Source organism: Haemaphysalis longicornis, unplaced genomic scaffold, assembly GCF_048455015.1.
Source record: "Haemaphysalis longicornis isolate Haplotype H1 unplaced genomic scaffold, Haemaphysalis longicornis Haplotype H1 scaffold_8, whole genome shotgun sequence".
NCBI lineage: Eukaryota > Metazoa > Arthropoda > Arachnida > Ixodida > Ixodidae > Haemaphysalis > Haemaphysalis longicornis.
Window position 1 is genome coordinate 163,898,923 of NW_027526445.1, and position 22,734 is coordinate 163,921,656.

Below are 22,734 nucleotides of genomic sequence, written 5' to 3' on the forward strand. Positions count from 1 at the left end.
AGGTGTATTTCCAAGAAACATGGAGGAAGCTGATGTCTACTTGCCCACTTTTGCAAAATCACAAGTTAAAAGCTAAAGACAACTAAGGACAAGACCCAGGCTTATAAAGAGATGATTTGTGCACTCACAACAGTCATCGCACGGTTTGGGCATGGAATTATCCATTCGCTTGATCTTATTAGGTGGGGGGAAAACCCGAAGTACGAATATGCAAGACTTCTAATAAAAACTGCACGCCGCCGCGTATGATCCCCGCGGTTAAAATGGTCGTAACCGATGCATAGTTTGTGGCAAATCGAGCATGACTTGATGGACAGTGTTATTTTTGTTGCCGGCATTCAGCGAGTACTATGTAACCCACACACGATAATGACTTTTTCAAGTACTCCTACAGACGACGCTGACAGAAGCATCTACGCAGCGTTGGATTGCCCTCTAGCATCATTTCCCAGTGCTTAAGGCACAACGGAAAAAGGAAACGGGACTGGAGGGATTCAGTGAGATGCCAAAGCCTTCCATCCCGACGTGATAATTTAAAGAGCCTGACTGCGCAAGTGCACAAACCCTTGGCCAATTCATCATAACATAGCTAGAGATAGCCTACGCAATCCTTCGAAGAAGTGGTTATGCAGACACGCTGGAAGAATAATGTCCAACGCGAAAGAAATGCTGCGGTACATGTGCATGGCGGAATAGCCACCTTGCATGGGTGTGATTTAGGAGAAGCGCATCGGTTTTCCATTTCATTTCATTTCATTTATTTTACTGTCAGGGCCGTTCAGGCGTTACAGAGAGGAGTGGGGTAAGTAAAAAAAAATGACTACACAACAAACATTAAAGGGATCAGTAAAAATGATTCGCGAGTGCAGACGTCAATTTTTCCAGTTCACGTGTAGAAACCATGGCGGCAGGAAGGCTGTTTCAGTCCACACTGGTTTTCGGGACGAATGAACCAAAATGAAGGTTGGTGTTGCTACTTGGCACACCTACTTTTAAATGGTGGTCAAGGCGAGAAGAAATGTATGTGGGGGGTTGAAAAGAGACTGTGTTAGAATTTTATTGTTGTAAAAAAATTTGTGATAAAGGCATCGAATCGTTAAAAATGGCAGATCTAAAGTTATTTTCATCATTGATGTGCTAGCTGTTCGGGCGTAATTGGACAAAATTAAACCTGCAGCACGATTCTGTACAGCTTCAAGGTTTTGGATTGTTGAGGCAGTTTGTGCATCCCACACTGATGAGGCATACTCCAATTTGGATCGAACTAGTGCTTTGTAGAGGAGCAGTTTTAGTGAACTGGGTGCACGTGAAAAATTCCGGCGAAGAAAACCAAGCATGCGATTTGCGTTATTAGTAACTTGTTCAATGTGCGCTTGCCAGGAAAGGTTGTAAGTGATATGGACACCAAGGTATTTGTAACTGTTAACGGAAGCTAAAGGTACAGTGTTAAGAAAGTACGTGGTGGCTGTTGTGCTAGTTTTTCGCGTTATTCTCATTGATTTACACGTAGCAATGTTAAGTTTCATTAACCAAGTGTCACACCAGTTAGATATGTGATTAAGATCATGCTGAAGTGAAAAGATATTGAAAGGGATGTAGATTTCTCGGTAGAGTACACAACCACCCGCGAAAAGCCTTATATGTGAGGTAACACAGTGCGGGAGATCATTAATATATACCAGAAAAATGAAGAGGTGCAAGTACAGAGCCCTGCGGAACCCCTGACTTGACTCGAAAAGGATCCGAATCGTGACCGATAGCAGTTACATACTGGATGCGGTTATGCAAGAAGTGTTCGATCCATTTTAAGATACTGGTTTCAAAATTAAGTTTGCTTAGCTTCAGAAGTAGTAAGTGGTGAGGAACAGTGTCAAACGCTTTAGCAAAGTCAATAAAAATACAATAAACAAGAGAAGAAATATCCAGGGCAGAAAACGAGTCATTAGTAAATGCAAGCAGTTGAGTTTCGCACCAGTAGTTTTTACGAAAACCATATTGGTACTGGGTGAAAAAAGAGTTACTTTCTAAGAAATTTATCAGATTAGCATAAATAATGTGTTCTAGAATTTTGAATGGGATTGAGGTTAGGGAAATTGGCCTGTAGTTCTGAGTATCACCGGCCTTGTGGACTGGAACCACTTTCCCAACCTTCCAGTCGATGGGCACCGCGGCACACAGCAAAGACTGCGAAAAAATATACGACAAGATTAAGGTAGAGTACACTTGCGGGCTTTTTAAAAAATTGTAGTTAATACCGTCTACGCCTGTCAACGCGAACGGGTGAAGGCACGCGGAGGAAAGGAGTAACGACGGCTGGAAAATCGATGAAAGGAGTGTGTTCTCGCCATTGTCTTAAGGGTGTGTCACACAAACAATGAGAATGTACTTCGCGCAGCGTGGTGGCCATGTCCACTGAGCGATAAGGAACGCAAATCAATTTGTGTTTAACAATACAACAGGGGACCCGCCAAGTTGCACCGTGCGGGAAGTGGGAGCACCGCCCGTACTTATGGCGCTGCCACATGCTTGCGCAACGTACGCAAGTACGCAGGGCGTTCGCTGCCGCTTATAAAGTGGCAACGAGGCGTGAAGAAAACCGAAGGCAAATTGAAAGGGAAAAAAATGAAAATAAGCTTGCTTCCCCTCCCGCAGTGTCGCACGCCTTGTCCCTGCCTCTCTTTCTCCTGTTTCCTCGATTGGATTGTTTGTCCCGCCGCCTCAAGCATTGGTTCCTTCAAAGCTCGTTACGGCTCGCGTGCACTCGTAATTAAAGGCGCGACTGAAGTAAAGGAGGCGAACACGACATCTCGGAGCCTTCTTTCCATTCCTGGAGGTGAGGCTTCACCGCAGCTACGGAGTGTTGTGCGTGTCTGCCGTGGTAAAGGAGGGCTTCCCGCGAACGGAAAGAAAGCGCGTTCTCAGCCCCGTCTCGTCGCGTGATTATGGTGGCTGTGGCGGGCACCTGTAAAGGCAAAAACGTGCAAAGGAAGTTCCGTCCCGCTCTTAAGTGGGGGACAGCGCCCTGACAATAGGAGCTGCTAATTGTTGTTCTGGTACCTGCTTTTTCCGACCTCTGAGCCGAAGTCAGGTCCTGCATGTTATTTTTTTAATAATTACTGCGAAGCAGTATGCCTCTAACCAGCAGAGCAATTTTCGTGTCCTGGTCAGCCGAAACTCAAAGGCCATTTCTAGCCACTGGCTCCACCCAGGCTCCGCCAGGGATTGAACCTGGGCCCGAAGAAAAGCGGAGAGAGAGCCCGTCGTTTTGGCGACAATGCTACGACCACACGTGGAGACGGGGACGGAGACGGTGGTTTGAATTCAGCGTCTGGGGGTTGGGAGGGACCTTTTTGGAGGCGACACATCAAACAAGAGTGAGCGGGAAGTAGCGAGACATGATGATGACGTCACTGCCGCGCGTGCTGCCCTCTCCGTTTTATTTCTCCGCTTTATTTCGCTGGACGCCGCCCCGCGAATCCCAGGTAAGAGCTGGCAGAGTCTCTTGTTTCACTCGTTGTAGAGGCACGTCTGTGAATTCAAGTGACGCTGCATGGGTAATCGTTGTAAGGGTCATTTACAGGTTTGAAGTCGTACCAGCTTCACAGCGTGGATTGGAGCCATTTTTTACAGTTATTTATACATACTGCAGCCCCCTCGCGCTATCGCAGGAGTGGGTAGGTAAGGCATGCATCACTGGTTACAAATAATAAAACAACGTACACCAGCGCTAGAAAACAAGGTCGTGCTTGCTATTTTATCCGTGGACCCACGTTAATCGAACCAATTTCGAAGGACAGTGATGTTTTCGGGTTTTCAAAACATATATTCTTGCGGCGAGCAGATACGGCGATCGTGAGTAATGAATTATTGTGCTGCTCGTACCAAATGCCGAAGTACAGTAACAATTGACGATCGTGATGATGAGGATGATGACACTTGACAGCAGCCAACCTTCTTTCAAGTGTGTCCTATTCATCATCACTGTCATTGCGACCGCATGTACGTTGGCTGCATGCAGTATCGAAGCTCTGCCTCTCTCACGTTAAATATTAGCGTAGGAAACGTAGTCTCTTTTAAAATTTGATTTACTAACCAGTCGCGACTTTTACACTGACGAAGGCATCCGCATACCGTGCTCAGTCACCTCCGTCATGAAGTGGTAGCGTGGCGGGCCAGCGCCAGCGGAAGTGCTCCCTTGGTGACTAAAAGCAGCTGAGAGCAAGACTTAACTGGTTTACTGCATGGCCAGGGATGAACAGTGACGATGCAGGAACAGCTGGAGTCGATGGGCAGAGCGGTACTCTTAGCTCAGCCTCCAGTTTCCACTGATACGAACCGCCTAGAGGGTGCAATTTATACAAAGAAGCGGCAACGGTTCCGCTTCTTCCAGGGCTTTGCACACAGCCTGAACAAATTACAGGCCTAGGGATAGCTGGCGCACGTTGAGTCTGACAGAGGGGTGGTACGAGAGATCTCCGTAGGCGGCGTCCTCTGGCAGAGCCAGGGCTCAACACTTCCCCTCTAGCACTAGTTTGTTCCGGGTTTTGCAACTTCCATGGTCGTGATTCACGGCAGCAAGGGCTTGCGCAGCGAATACGGTTCTGCGTGCCGTAGCTTGTTTCAGGAAGGTGGGCTTTGCTGCCATGCAAACAAAACTTCCTCCAACTACACCAGACTTGTAGCACGCGCGCTCAGGGTAGCGGCGCGCCGAATCGCAACAGGACAAAAGCCAACGTTCTAAAAAATTGAATCACAAAGCACACAACGGGAAGTAAGCAGGACGACAGAAAAGCGCTAAACCACAACTGGGTATATTCCAAGGCACCCTCTCATATAAATACTACCTCCAACTACGAGGTCCATACACAGTTAAAAACCACAGCTGAAAGGGTGAACTGAGCAAATTCAAAATTATATTCCGTACCGTCGGGTTGTTTCTCAGGTACCCGCCGCGGTGGCTCAGTGGCTAAGGCGTTGAGCTGCTGAGCACGAGGTCGCGGGTTCGATTCCCGGCCGCGGCGGCCGCTTTTCTGATGGAGGCGAAAAGCAAAAACGCCCGTGTGTACGAGATTTCGGCGCACGATAAAGATCCCCAGGTGGTCAAAATTAATCCGGAGCCCTACACTACGGCGCGCCTCATCGCCTGCGTTGCGTCGGCGCGTTAAACCCTACAATCAATCAATCAATCAGTTTCTCAGGCAGGCGCACATGCATGTCAGTGATGCATTAATCGCCCCTTTTCTTGATATAGGCCACTTCTAAGAGCTTCCGGGCTACGGCTGTGCCGCCCTTTCGTGACTACGCCCGTGGTGCGCGGAGGTTTAAGCAGATTGGATTTATCCGCATAGCGAGGCATTGTGGCCCGGGAGATTTAAAGAGAGTTCAAACGAGATTTAAAGACGAGAGCAGCGCCGACGACCTTTCAACGCTTGGTGCTGCAGAAAGAAGCTAATCGCCACTGGACGGGGGGCTGGAGGGAGGGGGGTGTCTTTTAATTCGTGGCTGTACATTTCTCACGCTCATGGGCACGGACCCCCAGCCATTTCTTGACATTTTGAAATGTTAAGAAATTTACTCAGTGCTTAGTGAAAAACCTGTTCCGCAGGTTTTTTCACTGAGTACAAAGTGCTGGTGAGTTAACCATTCCGCGTAGTCTACGGGACTTGGAGCTTTCACAAGAACGCAGATGCGTTGCGCCATTAGCCACTTCAAACTTCTGATGGCTAGCGCTGCCCAACAAAATACGTGCTCATATTCGATGTACTTCCTGCATTACCGTTTGCAGAAGATAAGTTAGCAGCTTTTACAGGAGACGATACGACACTGCGACAAGTGTATTCATGTAGAATATGGCAGAACTCTAGAACACATAAACCAACATATTCCTTTTTAAGAGAAGTCGGCACGTCAAGCTTGCTTCCTCTAAGGTTCGCGTGTAGTCACTCCTACCGCTGTTCGGCCGGATTGTTAAAAGTTAGTCCATGCCGGCCATGGAGGCACTGTCACCATAAATGCTTTAACTTACAGATATCATGGCGGCCTGTCATAAATAAACCTGGAACAAATGGTCACAATGTGTCCACAATGTCAAGTATACATGTAAAGGGAGTCTATAAATAACAATCTAGAATAAATATATGAATAATCTGCAAACTACATTTTATAAACTCGAGCTCGTGATGGCTCTACGAGGATATGAGTCGCACCACACCCAAAAACTGCGGCTGGAGAGCCGTTCACAAATTATCGCTGCGCAGTTAGGAAGCGTTCGCGCATAAGACACGGGAACGTCCCGCAGGAAATACGGCCAGTGCGACGGCAGGCTTACGCGCCGCAGAAGGCGAAAGTAGCCAGTACTCAGCCTGACGTTTCCAGTTCCACCCATTAGCAAGCATTTCCTGCTATTCAGAGGTGTGATTTCGTGCTTCTAAAGCACGGCGCAGGACACGTCTACATAAATAAATTAGTAAAAGCTATTCCGAAGCGGAATTGCCGAAGCCGAGTTGCCAAAGCCTTTATTGTTCTTTATATTTGTTCAGAACGTTGTTTATATTTGTTTATATTATATTTATATTTATATTATATTTATATTATTATATTATATTTGTTTATATTATTCAGAACGTTGGATTGGGAACAGGTGGGAGTAAGGGTTAATGGAGAATACCTCAGTAACCTCAGATTTGCTGATGACGTTGCCTTGCTAAGTATTAACTCGGGGGACGAATTGCAAAGCATGCTTTCCGCACTGGGCGAACAGAGTAGAACCGTGGGACTGAAAATTAATATGCAGAAAACTAAAGTAATGATCAATAACCTCGGGACAGCACAGCGGTTTGACATAGGTGGCGAGGCAGTAGAAGTGGTAAGCGAATATATCTATTTAGGCCAAGTTGTGACCCCAGATCCAAACCATGAGGCAGAGATAATTAGAAGGATCAGAATGGGGTGGGGTGCATATGGCAGACATTCTCAGATAATGAATAGCAGCCTACCATTGTCGCTGAAGAAGAAAGTGTATGACATCTGCATCTTACCGGTACTCACCTACGGGGCAGAAACTTGGAGACTCACTAAGAGGGTTCAACTTAAATTGAGAACGACTCAGCGGGCAATGGAGCGGAAAATGATAGGTGTAACATTAAGGGACAGGAAGAGAGCGGAGTGGGTCAGGGAGCAAACTGGTGTTAAAGACATATTAGTAGAAATTAATAAGAAGAAATGGACGTGGGCAGGACATGTAATGCGAAGGCAAGATAACCGCTGGTCATTAAGGGTAACAGAGTGGATCCCTAGAGAAGGCAAGCGTTGCAGGGGGCGGCAGAAAGTTAGATGGGCAGATGAGATACAGAAGTTTGCGGGGATAAATTGGTCACAGTTGGCACAGGACCGAGGCAATTGGAGAATAATGGGAGAGGCCTTTGCCCTGCAGTGGGCGTAGATAGGCTGGTGGTGATGATGATGATGATGATGATATTTGTTGAGCGAGAACAGCACGTACACTGCACCCCGCTGTTGGTGAGTCGCCACCATAGAGCAAATTGATGTTCCCTGCCACACTTCCCGCATATCCGTACATCCGTCCCAATCTACGGATTTCAGCATGAAGCGTTAACATATACAGCACATGATGCAAGAAGCTCTGACGACACAGGGGAAAGCAAGAAAATGTAATAAGACACCGTAGACAAATAGCGTCGATAACTTTGCAGCGTACACAGAAGAAAAAAACGTGATTTGCCGCTGTAGAGGGGATGGGGACATCTGTATTATTTGTATGCGGAGTTTGTCCACAATAGACCTGATTTTTCTCTCGGGTTGCGGCTCTTTAATAAAGCAACCAAGGGATTACGAAATGAGCAGGCGATCCGGCTACATTCTGTCTCTCGTCGCCTCTGGAACACGCCTGTACCACTCACAGAAACCGGCCAGGTGGTGGACCGCCAGTGGCCATGGCAAATTACGATTTGACAGACTAAACACGCTGGGAAGAATATAATCGAGGTACGTTTATAAAGCAAAGCTTTCTACGTTTACCAGCCAACGGTTCTTTCGCGGCGTGCGGAACAATAAACTCCCGATGCGGCGTAGGTGGCGGAGGGGGGAAGGTGGGGCGGAGGGTTTCAGTCACGGAGCACACTAACCCGCACTCACACTGCAGGCACCGTCACAAACACTGCTACAAATTAACAGAACTGAAACAATTCGATGTCTAATTCGCCTTGTAAAATGTACTTACAGGAGCACTAGTTCTTAGTTGCCTTTGAATGAACCACACATTTGCGCCCAAACGAACAAAAGCACGACTGTCATGAAATGCCAATGAAGCTCTTTATCGCCGTTTATAAATAGCGCTTAATATAGCCATTTATAAACAAGTTGCAGCGCAAAACAAAATACTGCGAAGAGCGTGCTTGTCGGATGGCAATCGACTCGCTCAGCTGCAGAGCCAGTGGCCGCTACCGAAAACAGCCGAAGCCCGCGGAAAGACAAAAGGCTCGGTTCCCCCGACAAATATCGAACACCACGGAAAAACGGCCATGGCATAATGTGCATCCCAGGGCAGGAAGGGGCCGGCTTCTCTGCTAACAGAACTGCTGTCTAATTACGATGCCTCTAAAGTTGATCCGATGGCCGTCGCTGCTCAATCTTCTGTTTGTAACCGCCACCGTGTTCACCCACCACTCTACCGGCCCCCAGTTTGCTGAACGCATCAGCCCACAAGCCTTTTCCGGGTATTAAACTTCTCCTTTACCTCCTTATTCTTCCGAACGCGTTCCTTTGTTCGGCACACAGGGAGGAAACACCTACGGCCGCGGCTTTGGATGTGGGGCGGGGGTGAAGTTGGGAATTTAACTTTGGGCCAAAATGTCGCCTCAGGGGTTCGTCGGTCGGTTCAGGAAATCCCCCTTTCATAAGACTCGCCGCGGTAGATTACCTTTTCTTGGTTCCTTTTGCCTCTCCCATTCGACGCAGTTTTCCGCTGAGCACGTTTCGTATTCTGGCGGGATTTCACTTCAACTAGTCCTCGGTTTCTTGTAGGCTCGAATGGTCAAAGGGATTTGTCGAAACGGGTGCCCGCTTGCTTGCATGCTCGATGCGGTAGGAAGCAAGGTGTTCGCTTGAGCGGCACTAGTGACGCTAGCAGCACCCCCTCCGCCTCCCTAGAACGTCTATTCGTTGGAAAGGCGACGTAGACTTCGGGGTTAGTCCACGAATAAGGCTTTCGAGCTAAAACATGTCTCTCAGAGATTCTGCTAAGAACGGTGCTCTAAATACAAGCTCCCGAAGTCGGCTATGATTTCCAAACCTCAAGGACTCACCATATGCGTAGAAAATGGCACCAAAAGAATGGGGCAACAATTAGGAGAATACAGATGGAGGGATGAGATAGAAAATGTAGGCCAAAAGTATGAGTTTTGATGCAAAAGTATGGGTTTTGATGCCACAGGGAATTCGTGGTTCTAACTTCAAACTCTGAAAGAGGCCTTATTCATACAGTAGAAAAAAGATGGCTGCCACTGTTGATGAAGATGATCATGATGGTGAACCCACAAAGAAAGAATGGGCAGTAGCAGAATTTCGCAGCTGCTTTACACTTGAACGCAGACAACCAAAGGCATTCGTCACCAAAACGCTTATAGCTTTGAAGCCCCCCGGATCCGAGCTGTCGCATTTTACCGCACGGCTTGTATTATGAAAACTGTACGACGCACAGACTAGAAAGTATATCACAGATGCGACAACTTCATGTTGTTTTCCCGTAGAAAACGTCCGCTTCTTAGCCTTTTTACCATTCTTTAACCATACCGCCCACTCGGATGTTATTTTTATATTTACATAAAAAACAACACTGCTTTTCTCGCGTTCGTCTTAAAAATGCATGTTACATCTGATTGCAGGCTCTAAATCAAAGCATTATAAACTTCATAAAAGTCTGCGCGCCTTCTTCCATTCCCCTCCCAGCATAAATGCCGTTTACGAGACTCTTGTCGACTAAGGCTATCAATACCCTCTCCATTGCATGCACTAACTTTATGCTTGCAATGCTGTACATCGCAATGGTAGACTAAATACGGCACAGGGTGCCCCAATTCCTTCCGACCCCGTCGCCTGTTAGTGCATGAACTTAATGAGGCCTTGTCTGAGAAAGGGATGCTTTGCGAGTTTTAACTGTTTGTAGAAACCCTAAACCCACCGTAAATGCATCTTACCCGTCGCTGGTCATCTCGCACCGGGCGCATTTTTATTTCATTCACTTACGAGGACAACAGTAACTCTCGTTGTAGGCTTTGATGCTGTCATGTGTCAGGACACCCACGGAGAGGGGATGTATCAAAACCTCTCGAAAAGGGAAAAAAAATAACAAGGAAACGGCCATTTGAATTTCGCGCCAGGAACGCACCAATGAGAGAACGCCAGCGCCAAAACTCCGAGGCATCATGGTCAAATATGGCAGCGCGCTGGTCAGCCAACTAGAGAACACCGCGCAGGAGACCAGTGTTGTGATGACCATATATGGACATGGAAAAGGCAAGGAGACAATGAGAGTGCGCCACGAGAGAGCCCAGAGGGCATAAAAGCGGGGCGCACAAAGAGAAAGTAGAGGCAAAAAAATTTTACCATCTTCCCGGGGGAGGAACCCTGAGGAGGATGCGAAGCAGCAGTGGGGGTTGGTTGGTGTGTAAGTAAAGTTGAAGTAAGTAGTGTGAGTAGAGTTGGCGTGTGGTGTTAGAGTAAGGAGACGCGTGGGTAGGGTGAGGAGGAGAATGGAGGAGAGACGCGCATGCGCAGTGGAGGTGTGGACGGCGCAACAACAAGGGACGGAACAGGCTCAACCATAAGCATCCTACGGGAAGATGGTGTGATTTTATTGGAGGGGGGGTGTTAGAGTGGAGAGGCATTAAAGAGAGAGAGAGAGAGAGAGACGTTGTACGTGGTATGAGTTTGTCTTTATTTAGGAATTATCATCATCATGTTCAACGTAGGTGACGTCGAGCTGTGGTTGGCGTTCCGCTTTTATTATGACCGCGTTATGGTCTGTGAAATGTAAAGTCACGGGCTGTTGCTGTGGATAAACCCTGAAGTTGATGAAGATAAGGTCGATGCACGTTCCCCGGATGGTTGTGGGCTGCTTGTAATAACTGCCCCCCGAGACTCGCCGATGCACACCGCCGCCGCCGACGACTATGAAACGTCGAAGGCGCGTGAAGCGTGCTCGTCTCGTGCCGGCCCAGGAAGACACCGGCAACACTGTCGCTCCAGGAGCCTTTAAAGGGGAAGCGTGCTCGTCTCGTGCCGGCCCAGGAAGACACCGGCAACACTGTCGCTCCAGGAGCCATTAAAGGGTAAGACGCCACCGGGCGTTGAGCAAGCGGAACAGGAGCAGTGGGGGTGTGGACGGCGCAACAACAACAAGGGAGGGACATAGCCCCGACCATGAGATGGTTCGCATCTAAAAAACCGAAAGGCAAGAAGCCAGGAGACGGCAGGAGCTCGTGAGCTTCAAGGCACTAGCCAGGGGGACGTGGCCAGGCCACCGACTAGGCGCACCACGAACCTGTGTCTTCGTGGCCCTAGCGGCGGCGGTCGGGCACCTGTGCCCAACGTCCACGCTCCGTCGACCTTCGTTTCGGCGGCCAAGAAAGGCTACGTTCGTGCCGAGCCTACCTGGGGCCTCCAGCGGCAGCGGCTACCAGGGCGTAGCCACCGAGGAAACCTCAGGACACGCGGAGCCACGTCGTCCAGGGAACGGTCGCGCGCATCGAGCGCCGGCCTCAAGGACCTCCAGCGGGAGCGGAGGAGGTTTTTGTCAAAGGGTGCTTTTTAAAGGTGGCGTGGTGGTTTTGAAGGATAAACGTTTACCACACGAAACGGGTAAGAAGCGGCAAAACCCGTGTTTTCCCGTGCATTTGCCAAACCCTTGTAAAATTGTGCGGTGTCCTTTTAGAAAAGAAAACAACAAACAAAAACATTTACACTGCACACGACCCGTGGGCTATCACCCATACATTACCGCGGGCGTATTTTACACACGCAAGCGCCTGTGTGATCGAATTCTCCCCGTACCTTTTTAAAAATAAATACCATTTTTGAACAGTCGTTGCTTATACTGTGTTGGTAATTTTATGTATTATTAAAAATACGTTTCTGTAGATGCGCAAGAGTATTTCAAAGAGATTGCTCGGTAAACTTAAGAAATTGGGAGTTCGTGTCTGCCCTGGAGCATTTCGTGTGTAACTTTTCTATATCCCATTTTCAAATCATGACATGAATCTCCGTGTCCAAAAATGTGTTTCACTCAGCATAACCATATGTCTAATATGGCCAGGTCTTAACCCCTTTAGGTGGACCTAAGTTTATAAAGAGGAAGGAAAAATCGCCTAATATAATGCACGTTGTTGCCCACATCTGTGGAAGGTGTGTGCCATGACTCGCTTTAAATACCATTTTGAATAAAAGGCGAGCCAAAATTCCATGAAAATCTCGTGCCAAAAGGGGGTTAATCAGTTTTCAAAACATTGGCGTCTATTTGTTGAAGTAGTGCTTTTTAACCGCTACGGAACACAACGCCTTGCGTATACTTCCAAGTGCAATTAAACCAAACGCCAATGTTTGGTTTTTCCCGTTACTTCTCGCTGTGTTTGGAATGTTGCCAGAACCCCTAAACCCCCCCCCCCCTCCCCAAGAAAAAAAAAGAAACGAAAAGCACACAAAACTTTTATCTGTGCCCTATTAAACCAATCCTCACGAATCAAAGCCAACACAAAAGCGTGGTTCCGTTTAGGACACAAAGCAGTTACCGGGAACCTGTTGCGATATTTCGTAACGAGAAATAAAGAGGAACGTTGTACTACATCTGCAACAGGGTAACTTCCTTTGCCATCTGTATGGTTCGTAAGCGACACTACGGAAGAATGCAAACACATCTCGCTATTCCGGGCACCTGTTAGATTTTAAAAGGAACGAAATGGTCAACAGTGGAGCTGTAACAACAAATCTTTGCTCACTGTGAGGTCCCATAAGGTTGGTTTGCACACTTTAAACCTGCTTGTCACTTCGCAAAAGTCTAGATAAACATGAGCTGTTGATTGTACTGCGCGCGTTAGCAATTTAATTCGCAGGTTCACTGCGAACAAAGCCATCAATCCGTCACCCAACACCGTTATTCGTCAAACCTGCCTTCAGAGTCGCCAAAATTTCGTTCAACTGAAGCCGCGCGCTAAAGATACGTCTGACAGTTGCATTATATCTGGCGCTGGTTAAACTTCAGTAATTTTATGTTGCTTTTCGAAAACACAAAAATATTGTAAGCTCTCAGAAAAAATGTAGGGGCAGTTGAGTCATGTTACCATTTCAGGGCATCGCACAAATCCAAGAATGCGTCACGCTACCAATGAAAGCGATTGAAACTGCTGTTGCAAACTGAATACCAAAGATCGAGACTTTTTGATTTGTTTCTATTTATGCTATTATTGAAGGCTCAAAACCATAGTCGGGAAAGATGAAGCTTGCTTCGAGCCACGGCGTTCAAGTTCATTGTCATTTTTTCGGCCGTTCCGAGATTCCCGGTAGGTCGCCGCTTATTCGGCGTAGTAATGAAAACTTATTGCCGCTTCCACGCAATGCTTTTAACGTTGAGGAACCGAACTACAGCATACCACTCTTTTCCGCGCCTTTCATGCTCACCTACGGCGCGAAAAAGGAACGAAGCATCCCCACAGTGTGCATTCACCTGAGGCGCTCAGCGGAGCATCCACACTATCAGCGCGACGCTGTTGCCACCTACATATCGATCTCGCGGCGAATACTCCGTCCTGCGTTTGGGGGCTCCCTAGTGATGCAAATAAAATTCTTCATTGTGTGCCAAGTAGGCTGAATGTCGTTGGGAAAGGAGAACACGTAGTGCAATTCCTCAGCTTTTCAACTGTTATTCGGGGTGCTTCGGCGCCCTGGCCAAGACCGAATATTCAAAGATACAAGAGTACATCATAGAACACAGGGTACGAGCTGTCGAGACAACACGCAGCGATAGGAACACTAAATCTCAAAGGAAAACAGCAAACATGAAACACCGAGTAGCATGTAAACAGGAAATAGAATTTTACACTGTTAACCTCTGTCTAGTCTTCAGAAACATCTACTAAGCACACTTTTCCAACGCCATTGATAGCAGGAACAAAAAAGAGGAAACGCAGACAGCCGCCAGCCAAATCCGTTACCTTATCGCTTTCCCCTGGTGGAAGCTCGGACATGATCTACCGGGAGGCATTTGCAAGAAGGACAGACATAATTAGCTTGTTCATGGAGAACGGCGAACACTGGAAACTCGCGTGTGTGTATTTTAATATCGTTCCCTGCACAAAAATATTCAATTTGTGTCGTCAAACCTTTATGCGTTCTACTGGCACTTATATTTTCTTTCTGAATAAAAAAGTTTCGTATCGGTACTAATCGCTTCGAGAAAACAAAATAAACTACGTAACTTAAACATTGTAGTTCTAGAGGGATATCTTTACCGCATGGGTCGATTTTGTACACACTAAAGTGCTAGAGGACCCTGCAAACCTTGTGTTCAATTAATGTTTCTGTTCGGTCATTGTCCGCACTACATCGGAGATATAGTTGGCTTAACGAAGAATATTAAACAACGCCGGATAGGCACAAAAACAACAAATAGCCATCGTTGCCTTTTTCTGGATTCGAAAAATTTGTTTTACTCAATCCTTCACCCCGGGCGGGTGCCCTAGCAACTAAACCTTTTATTCATTAAACAAAATGTCTTCTTTACTTATGCCCTCTCTTTATAGATATCGCTCTTAGAACTAGGCTCTGTATCCGTTCATTCCGCGCCCCGTAGCTGTAAGTGAACTCCACCCTCAATGATAAAATGAACGTGCTGCTTTGCATCCACAGTGTAACTAATGACCCGTTCCACGAGGAAAGAAAAAAGATTCCTTTCTTACACTTTGTGTCACTACCTTGAACGGACTGTGATCGTATAGGAACCTAATAGTAAATAAAATAGTGCCCCGTGCCTAACAAGAAAAAAAAATGTCATAGGTTTTGCCAACGCCAGAGAATCACGCCCGCATTAAGCGATAGGCTGTGTTTGACCATTGCTTCCAATCTTCACCGCTGCTATCGACGTAGCAGCGTGAAAGATATTTTTTTCTATCTGCGTTTCCTGGTGGTTCAACGGACTGCCACAAGACCATTAAAATTTGCTACTATATTTCCTTGCAGTGAACCACACCACTACTCTGGAAATTCTGTACATTAAAAAAAAAAGACGCACACACAAAAACAAGACGATGACGGCGTAATGAAGCCCATGACGGGTCCCGTCTCAGTGTTCTAATTTATAAAATCCCTACAAGTTTTTCTACGCAAGAATCATACCGGCGTGGCTCTCACCCGCATTATCTGCGACCTTTGGTACTGCGTGGTCAGTGTAGCGGAATCGGCACCCCTGCATCATTCAAACTTCATACCGGGAATTTTAAGTTTGTGACAGTTCTATTCTCTTAAACATTTTCTCTCTAGGTGTTTAGTAAGAAGCTAGCTTTCGACGCCAGAAGTCATTGCCGGCATAGCTATTGACTGGTAAACCCATATACGTTAACTCTAAAATTTTTTTGTGTAAAACAAACTGAAGCCGCTTACAGCAGCCTGCAACAGTTTTTCCATAGCAATCTTTTTATTACACTTTAATAATGTAGCCTCTGTGCAGCACGGAAATTGTTTGAGGGAGTTGCACTCTAAGCACCCTGACGGCTAACTTCATTGTTTTAAGTGATTGTATGAGTGTAGGACCCAATAAATTCCGGATGAGCAGACCTCATTCTCGAGGATCGGCTCAAATAATCATAACCTTTGTTCATTTTAAAAAACTCCAAGCGTCTCCAACTACGGGACCTTAGGAGCGTTGTAAGGTCATCTCAAGGTAACCTCTCAAGGCGGCAGGTGTGGCAAGTGCAGCAAGGCGGACCCTCTTTCGGCGTGGTTGTTTCTTTTTCCCGGCGTGCGCTCCGTCGCTCTGTGTCAGCGCCCTACTCCGGCCCTTGACGGACAAGCCTTGACGAACAAAGCAGCCACGGTCGCTGAGGAGCGGCGGCTGCTGGCCACCTACCCCGTCTAACCGAGTCCGATATGAATACCGTGCTTCTCTCTCTCTCTCTCTCTCTCTCTCTCTCTCTCTCTCTCTCTCTCTCTCTCTCTCTGCCTCTCTCTCTCTGGTGTCCGGCGACCCATTACGGAAAGACGTGCACGTGACGGAGCCTGTCAGCTCATGATGCATGTGCGCAGGTAAGAAGTGGGTTGCGAATTCTCGGAGGGCTCTTTAACTGTCCATGCGTATGGTAATTTGGTGCGTTGAGTGCCATTGCAGCGTGATCGAAGCAGCAATAACTTGTTTTTCAGCAGTTGTAGAAAAAGGTACACTAGAATGTTCGCCGATGATTTCCTCACATGGACCCAATGCGACAGTTGTGGATATGTTGTCTGTAAACATGGGGTCGGCGTTTTATGAGTCATGTGATGACCTGGAAATATAGAGGGCTTTATTTCAGCGGCTGCTGGAGTTTGAGGACGGGCCCATGTGGCTCGGGAGTAATTTGACCGTTATTCGAAGAATTGTGTCCCGTGGTGGAGGCTCTTTTGGTAGAGCACAAAAGGCAAGGTGTCCGAAACACGATAGCAACCGGGATGGTGCGGCCTTGGGTTGACGTCGTGAGCCTGTGCTGTTGGGGAGCGACGCGGGCGGCTAATTTCTTTTCAAAAGTATTGTGGAAGGCAGTTTCGGTAGGGAGACAGTTTGTGGCCTACTGTGGCACACCGAGCTCCGTTCACAGGGATTTCCGGAGGTCGATCCACAACTTATTGTATTGAGTTTTCGTGAGTTTACGCCGATGAGTTTACGGTAGGGAAGGGCGGACAAAAATGCGAAAAAGTTTGTTTCTTTTACCACCTAGCGAAGCTCACGTTCACTGAGGCCTGTGTTGTGGCTGCGGACACGACGAAGCATGCTATTCATAATGAGAATCGCTCCTACCGAGGCAACCTTTTTCTTGCTGCTGCTGATGCATCGTCAGAAGTAATATGCTTTGATTTCAAGTAGCGGTTTGCGCCTACCCCAATAGCCTGTCCTGTTTTCCGCTCGTTATATTTTGAAATCAGTTCACCCCTCTTTCGAGTATACTAAGCCAAGGGCAGTTGCTAAAGCATCGAGAGGCTGAGGCCAGAGGAGGAAAAAAAAACAAGGGTCGCCACCTTCATTTTCACACAATAATCAATTTTAAATCTACCCGCCCTGGCCAGCAGATGTAGGAGTGCTTGCTTGGAGTTGTTCTCAAGCAGCCATCCGAACTTGTGGGAATGGTTCTCAGGCAGTACACACCAAAACAAATTTGATTATCGCAGACCAACCCCTCGTAGCCGGCAAGAGGTTTGAAAAGCGCGATATTCATAGGTGCCGGAAATGCCTTTGCTTGAAGGGAACCCTCTCCTATTTCTGGTATGCGCATATGAAACACAAAATAGTGCTTGGAAATTTTTGCGCAAGGGTAAACTTCATTAGGTGTCACTTCGGACACCCTAGGATAAAAAAAAAGAATCAGGGTGATTTCACGGTGAAGGGGGATGACCAGCGGAGCCGTTTTTGGGTTGCTGTAGTAACGACACTGACTTCCCCGCAAACCAGAAACGTCGAAACACCGCATAGGAGGCCACAAACGTTTTGGCCACAAGTTCTGCCCAAACCATGCCATCCCGCAGGGGAGCTTTGAGCGAGATTATAGTTACGCCGACGTCGGGAGTTTTTTTTTGTTTTTTTGGCACGGGAATCGCCTTTACGCATGTCGTCCGCTGCGCGATCGTTCTGGTGGACTCCTTCCACAGCGTTCACTGTTTACAGTATAATTTCCCACTTGTTTGTGGGTGTCACTGGGACGAGAAAAGCCACTCGTTCTCTGGGGTCCGGGCCGGTGTTTTTTGCTCGTTCCGTGGATTGCCGCTCATGTTCTCCTTATGAAATTTATGGAACATAAATTTCATCAATTCAACTGCCTGGAGCCGGCTGGAATCAATGCTTCGAAAGGCAGCTTAGAAACCTGACGGTATCTGAATCGAGCAGAAAAATAATGCTCTTACAAAAAATGGGCATCTCCATTCGCAACAACCCTGCCTGCCCATCCCCAAAGCTGTTACTTGAATACAATTCCCGTGCTTTTATTTTCTTTTTTTTCCTCCTGCCTTGCTCCTAGCTGATTTCAACATACCACGTGCAGTCGCCTCGCTCGACCTTCGGCATTTCGTCTTACTACCTGCTTTACACACACGCGCAAAAAAAAAGTAAAAAGAAAGAAAACAGAAAAGAAGTCTTTGAATCTACGGCAAAGCTCCCCGTGGATTGTTCCTGCGCATCCCCTTCGATTCTTCTGCGAACACCGGCCTTCCCAACGGGAATTCTTCGGACTATACGGGCTGTTGTTGTTTACGAGTTTTCCCTCTTACACACAGTTCAGTAACCTTGCAATTTCACCCCCAAGATGCCCCTCTCGGCCCCAAAATTCCCGGCAGTCTCCTTTGAGGTCACCCGGCACCACCGCAGCCCAGCTTAAACCATTCCCCCTGTCTCCCCCGACCCTCTCGTAGTCTTCCCTCTTTCTCTCTTGCCGGGTCCTGTCGCAATAACCCAACACCACCTAGACTAGAAAGTCTAGGTGGTGTTGAATAACCACACCTCCGTTTCTCTCTCACTATTTCGCTCCTTTCAACCGACCGTTGAGTTACCCTGCTGTCCTCCTTCCGGCCCCGCTCGTAACAACCTCCCCCTTTCTCTCGAACTCAATCTGGATCTATAAAACAGTGTGCCAGAGATAAACCCTGATGCCTTGAAACAGACAAGTCCCCTTGTCGAAACGTTGGCAGAGGTCTGAGGCCGCTACCATATATATATATATATATATATATATATATATATATATATATATATATATATATATATATATATGTATATATATGTATATATAGTAAGGAAATGAGGGGCTCGTTGAGGAAATACAGAAAGATGCAGCAGTCTACAACGCCAAGGAGGCATAGGGGTGTGGTTAGGCTCTTTTTCTTTTTCACTACGGTTAATGAAGTAAACATTTTTTTTTAATATACAGAAGAAAGAAAGAAAGAAAAACACGCGCCCAGAGTGGGGACCGAACCCACGCCTTTCGATTACATGTCGAATGCCTTACCAATTCGGCTATCTGGGCGACTGTGTTCTCCTTCACTTTCCGGGCTATTTATATTTACTAGAAGTGTATCTGACGCTTGAGGGTGGTAGCCAGCGCCACTCTGACTACACGGGGAGAAGGGGACCTTCTTTTCAACCCCCGGGGCATGACTCGAGCGTCTACAGCCTGTCATGAGCGGGTAACTGGCGGGAAGCCCTCTTATGCTACCTAGGCATCAAGGCTGCCAGAACCGAGACCCTCGCTAGGCTTTCGCGGAATAATATAGTAAGGAAATGAGGGGCTCGTTGAGGAAATACAGAAAGATAGGGCAGCAGTCTACAACGCCAAGGAGGCATAGGGGTGTGGTTAGGCTCTTTTTCTTTTTCACTACGGTTAATGAAGTAAACATTTTTTTTAATATACAGAAGAAAGAAAGAAAGAAAAACACGCGCCCAGAGTGGGGACCGAACCCACGCCTTTCGATTACATGTCGAATGCCTTACCAATTCGGCTATCTGGGCGACTGTGTTCTCCTTCACTTTCTGGGCTATTTATATTTACTAGAAGTGTATCTGACGCTTGAGCGTGGTAGCCAGCGCCACTCTGACTACACGGGGAGAAAGGGACCTTCTTTTCAACCCCCGGGGCGTGACTCGAGCGTCTACAGCCTGTCATGAGCGGGTAACTGGCGGGAAGCCCTCTTATGCTACCTGGGCATCAAGGCTGCCAGAACCGAGACCCTCGCTAGGCTTTCGCGGAATAATATAGTAAGAAAATGAGGGGCTCGTTGAGGAAATACAGAAAGATAGGGCAGCAGTCTACAACGCCAAGGAGGCATAGGGGTGTGGTTAGGCTCTTTTTCTTTTTCACTACGGTTAATGAAGTAAACATTTTTTTTAATATACAGAAGAAAGAAAGAAAGGAAAACACGCGCCCAGAGTGGGGACCGAACCCACGCCTTTCGATTACATGTCGAATGCCTTACCAATTCGGCTATCTGGGCGACTGTGTTCTCCTTCACTTTCTGGGCTATTTATATTTACTAGAAGTGTATCTGACGCTTGAGGGTGGTAGCCAGCGCCACTCTGACTACACGGGGAGAAGGGGACCTTCTTTTCAACCCCCGGGGCGTGACTCGAGCGTCTACAGCCTGTCATGAGCGGGTAACTGGCGGGAAGCCCTCTTATGCTACCTAGGCATCAAGGCTGCCAGAACCGAGACCCTCGCTAGGCTTTCGCGGAATAATATAGTAAGGAAATGAGGGGCTCGTTGAGGAAAAACAGAAAGATAGGGCAGCAGTCTACAACGCCAAGGAGGCATAGGGGTGTGGTTAGGCTCTTTTTCTTTTTCACTACGGTTAATGAAGTAAACATTTTTTTTTAATATACAGAAGAAAGAAAGAAAGAAAAACACGCGCCCAGAGTGGGGACCGAACCCACGCCTTTCGATTACATGTCGAATGCCTTACCAATTCGGCTATCTGGGCGACTGTGTTCTCCTTCACTTTCTGGGCTATTTATATTTACTAGAAGTGTATCTGACGCTTGAGCGTGGTAGCCAGCGCCACTCTGACTACACGGGGAGAAAGGGACCTTCTTTTCAACCCCCGGGGCGTGACTCGAGCGTCTACAGCCTGTCATGAGCGGGTAACTGGCGGGAAGCCCTCTTATGCTACCTGGGCATCAAGGCTGCCAGAACCGAGACCCTCGCTAGGCTTTCGCGGAATAATATAGTAAGGAAATGAGGGGCTCGTTGAGGAAATACAGAAAGATAGGGCAGCAGTCTACAACGCCAAGGAGGCATAGGGGTGTGGTTAGGCTCTTTTTCTTTTTCACTACGGTTAATGAAGTAAACATTTTTTTTAATATACAGAAGAAAGAAAGAAAGAAAAACACGCGCCCAGAGTGGGGACCGAACCCACGCCTTTCGATTACATGTCGAATGCCTTACAAATTCGGCTATCTGGGCGACTGTGTTCTCCTTCACTTTCTGGGCTATTTATATTTACTAGAAGTGTATCTGACGCTTGAGGGTGGTAGCCAGCGCCACTCTGACTACACGGGGAGAAGGGGACCTTCTTTTCAACCCCCGGGGCGTGACTCGAGCGTCTACAGCCTGTCATGAGCGGGTAACTGGCGGGAAGCCCTCTTATGCTACCTAGGCATCAAGGCTGCCAGAACCGAGACCCTCGCTAGGCTTTCGCGGAATAATATAGTAAGGAAATGAGGGGCTCGTTGAGGAAATACAGAAAGATGCAGCAGTCTACAACGCCAAGGAGGCATAGGGGTGTGGTTAGGCTCTTTTTCTTTTTCACTACGGTTAATGAAGTAAACATTTTTTTTAATATACAGAAGAAAGAAAAACACGCGCCCAGAGTGGGGACCGAACCCACGCCTTTCGATTACATGTCGAATGCCTTACCAATTCGGCTATCTGGGCGACTGTGTTCTCCTTCACTTTCTGGGCTATTTATATTTACTAGAAGTGTATCTGACGCTTGAGGGTGGTAGCCAGCGCCACTCTGACTACACGGGGAGAAGGGGACCTTCTTTTCAACCCCCGGGGCGTGACTCGAGCGTCTACAGCCTGTCATGAGCGGGTAACTGGCGCGAAGCCCTCTTATGCTACCTAGGCATCAAGGCTGCCAGAACCGAGACCCTCGCTAGGCTTTCGCGGAATAATATAGTAAGGAAATGAGGGGCTCGTTGAGGAAATACAGAAAGATAGGGCAGCAGTCTACAACGCCAAGGAGGCATAGGGGTGTGGTTAGGCTCTTTTTCTTTTTCACTACGGTTAATGAAGTAAACATTTTTTTTAATATACAGAAGAAAGAAAGAAAGAAAAACACGCGCCCAGAGTGGGGACCGAACCCACGCCTTTCGATTACATGTCGAATGCCTTACTAATTCGGCTATCTGGGCGACTGTGTTCTCCTTCGCTTTCTGGGCTATTTATATTTACTAGAAGTGTATCTGACGCTTGAGGGTGGTAGCCAGCGCCACTCTGACTACACGGGGAGAAGGGGACCTCAAGCGTCAGATACACTTCTAGTAAATATAAATAGCCCAGAAAGTGAAGGAGAACACAGTCGCCCAGATAGCCGAATTGGTAAGGCATTCGACATGTAATCGAAAGGCGTGGGTTCGGTCCCCACTCTGGGCGCGTGTTTTTCTTTCTTTCTTTCTTCTGTATATTAAAAAAAAATGTTTACTTCATTAACCGTAGTGAAAAAGAAAAAGAGCCTAACCACACCCCTATGCCTCCTTGGCGTTGTAGACTGCTGCCCTATCTTTCTGTATTTCCTCAACGAGCCCTTCATTTCCTTACTAAATTATTCCGCGAAAGCCTAGCGAGGGTCTCGGTTCTGGCAGCCTTGATGCCTAGGTAGCATAAGAGGGCTTCCCGCCAGTTACCCGCTCATGAAAGGCTGTAGACGCTCGAGTCACGCCCCGGGGGTTGAAAAGAAGGTCCCCTTCTCCCCGTGTAGTCAGAGTGGCGCTGGCTACCA

At 47.5% G+C, this 22,734-nt stretch overlaps 6 non-coding genes across 6 annotated transcripts; 1 reads left to right on the forward strand and 5 right to left on the reverse strand.

Moving 5' to 3' along the window:
• Nucleotides 1-19,193: 19,193 nt before the first annotated feature.
• Nucleotides 19,194-19,265, reverse strand: Trnat-ugu (transfer RNA threonine (anticodon UGU)). The gene has a single exon. It is a non-coding gene; the product is annotated as a tRNA-Thr (tRNA).
• A 410-nt stretch (nt 19,266-19,675) lies between these two features.
• Trnat-ugu (transfer RNA threonine (anticodon UGU)) lies at nt 19,676-19,747 on the reverse strand. The gene has a single exon. It is a non-coding gene; the product is annotated as a tRNA-Thr (tRNA).
• A 410-nt stretch (nt 19,748-20,157) lies between these two features.
• Nucleotides 20,158-20,229, reverse strand: Trnat-ugu (transfer RNA threonine (anticodon UGU)). The gene has a single exon. It is a non-coding gene; the product is annotated as a tRNA-Thr (tRNA).
• A 411-nt stretch (nt 20,230-20,640) lies between these two features.
• Nucleotides 20,641-20,712, reverse strand: Trnat-ugu (transfer RNA threonine (anticodon UGU)). The gene has a single exon. It is a non-coding gene; the product is annotated as a tRNA-Thr (tRNA).
• An 881-nt stretch (nt 20,713-21,593) lies between these two features.
• Nucleotides 21,594-21,665, reverse strand: Trnat-ugu (transfer RNA threonine (anticodon UGU)). The gene has a single exon. It is a non-coding gene; the product is annotated as a tRNA-Thr (tRNA).
• Nucleotides 21,666-22,316: 651 nt separating this feature from the next.
• Nucleotides 22,317-22,388, forward strand: Trnat-ugu (transfer RNA threonine (anticodon UGU)). The gene has a single exon. It is a non-coding gene; the product is annotated as a tRNA-Thr (tRNA).
• Nucleotides 22,389-22,734: the final 346 nt, after the last annotated feature.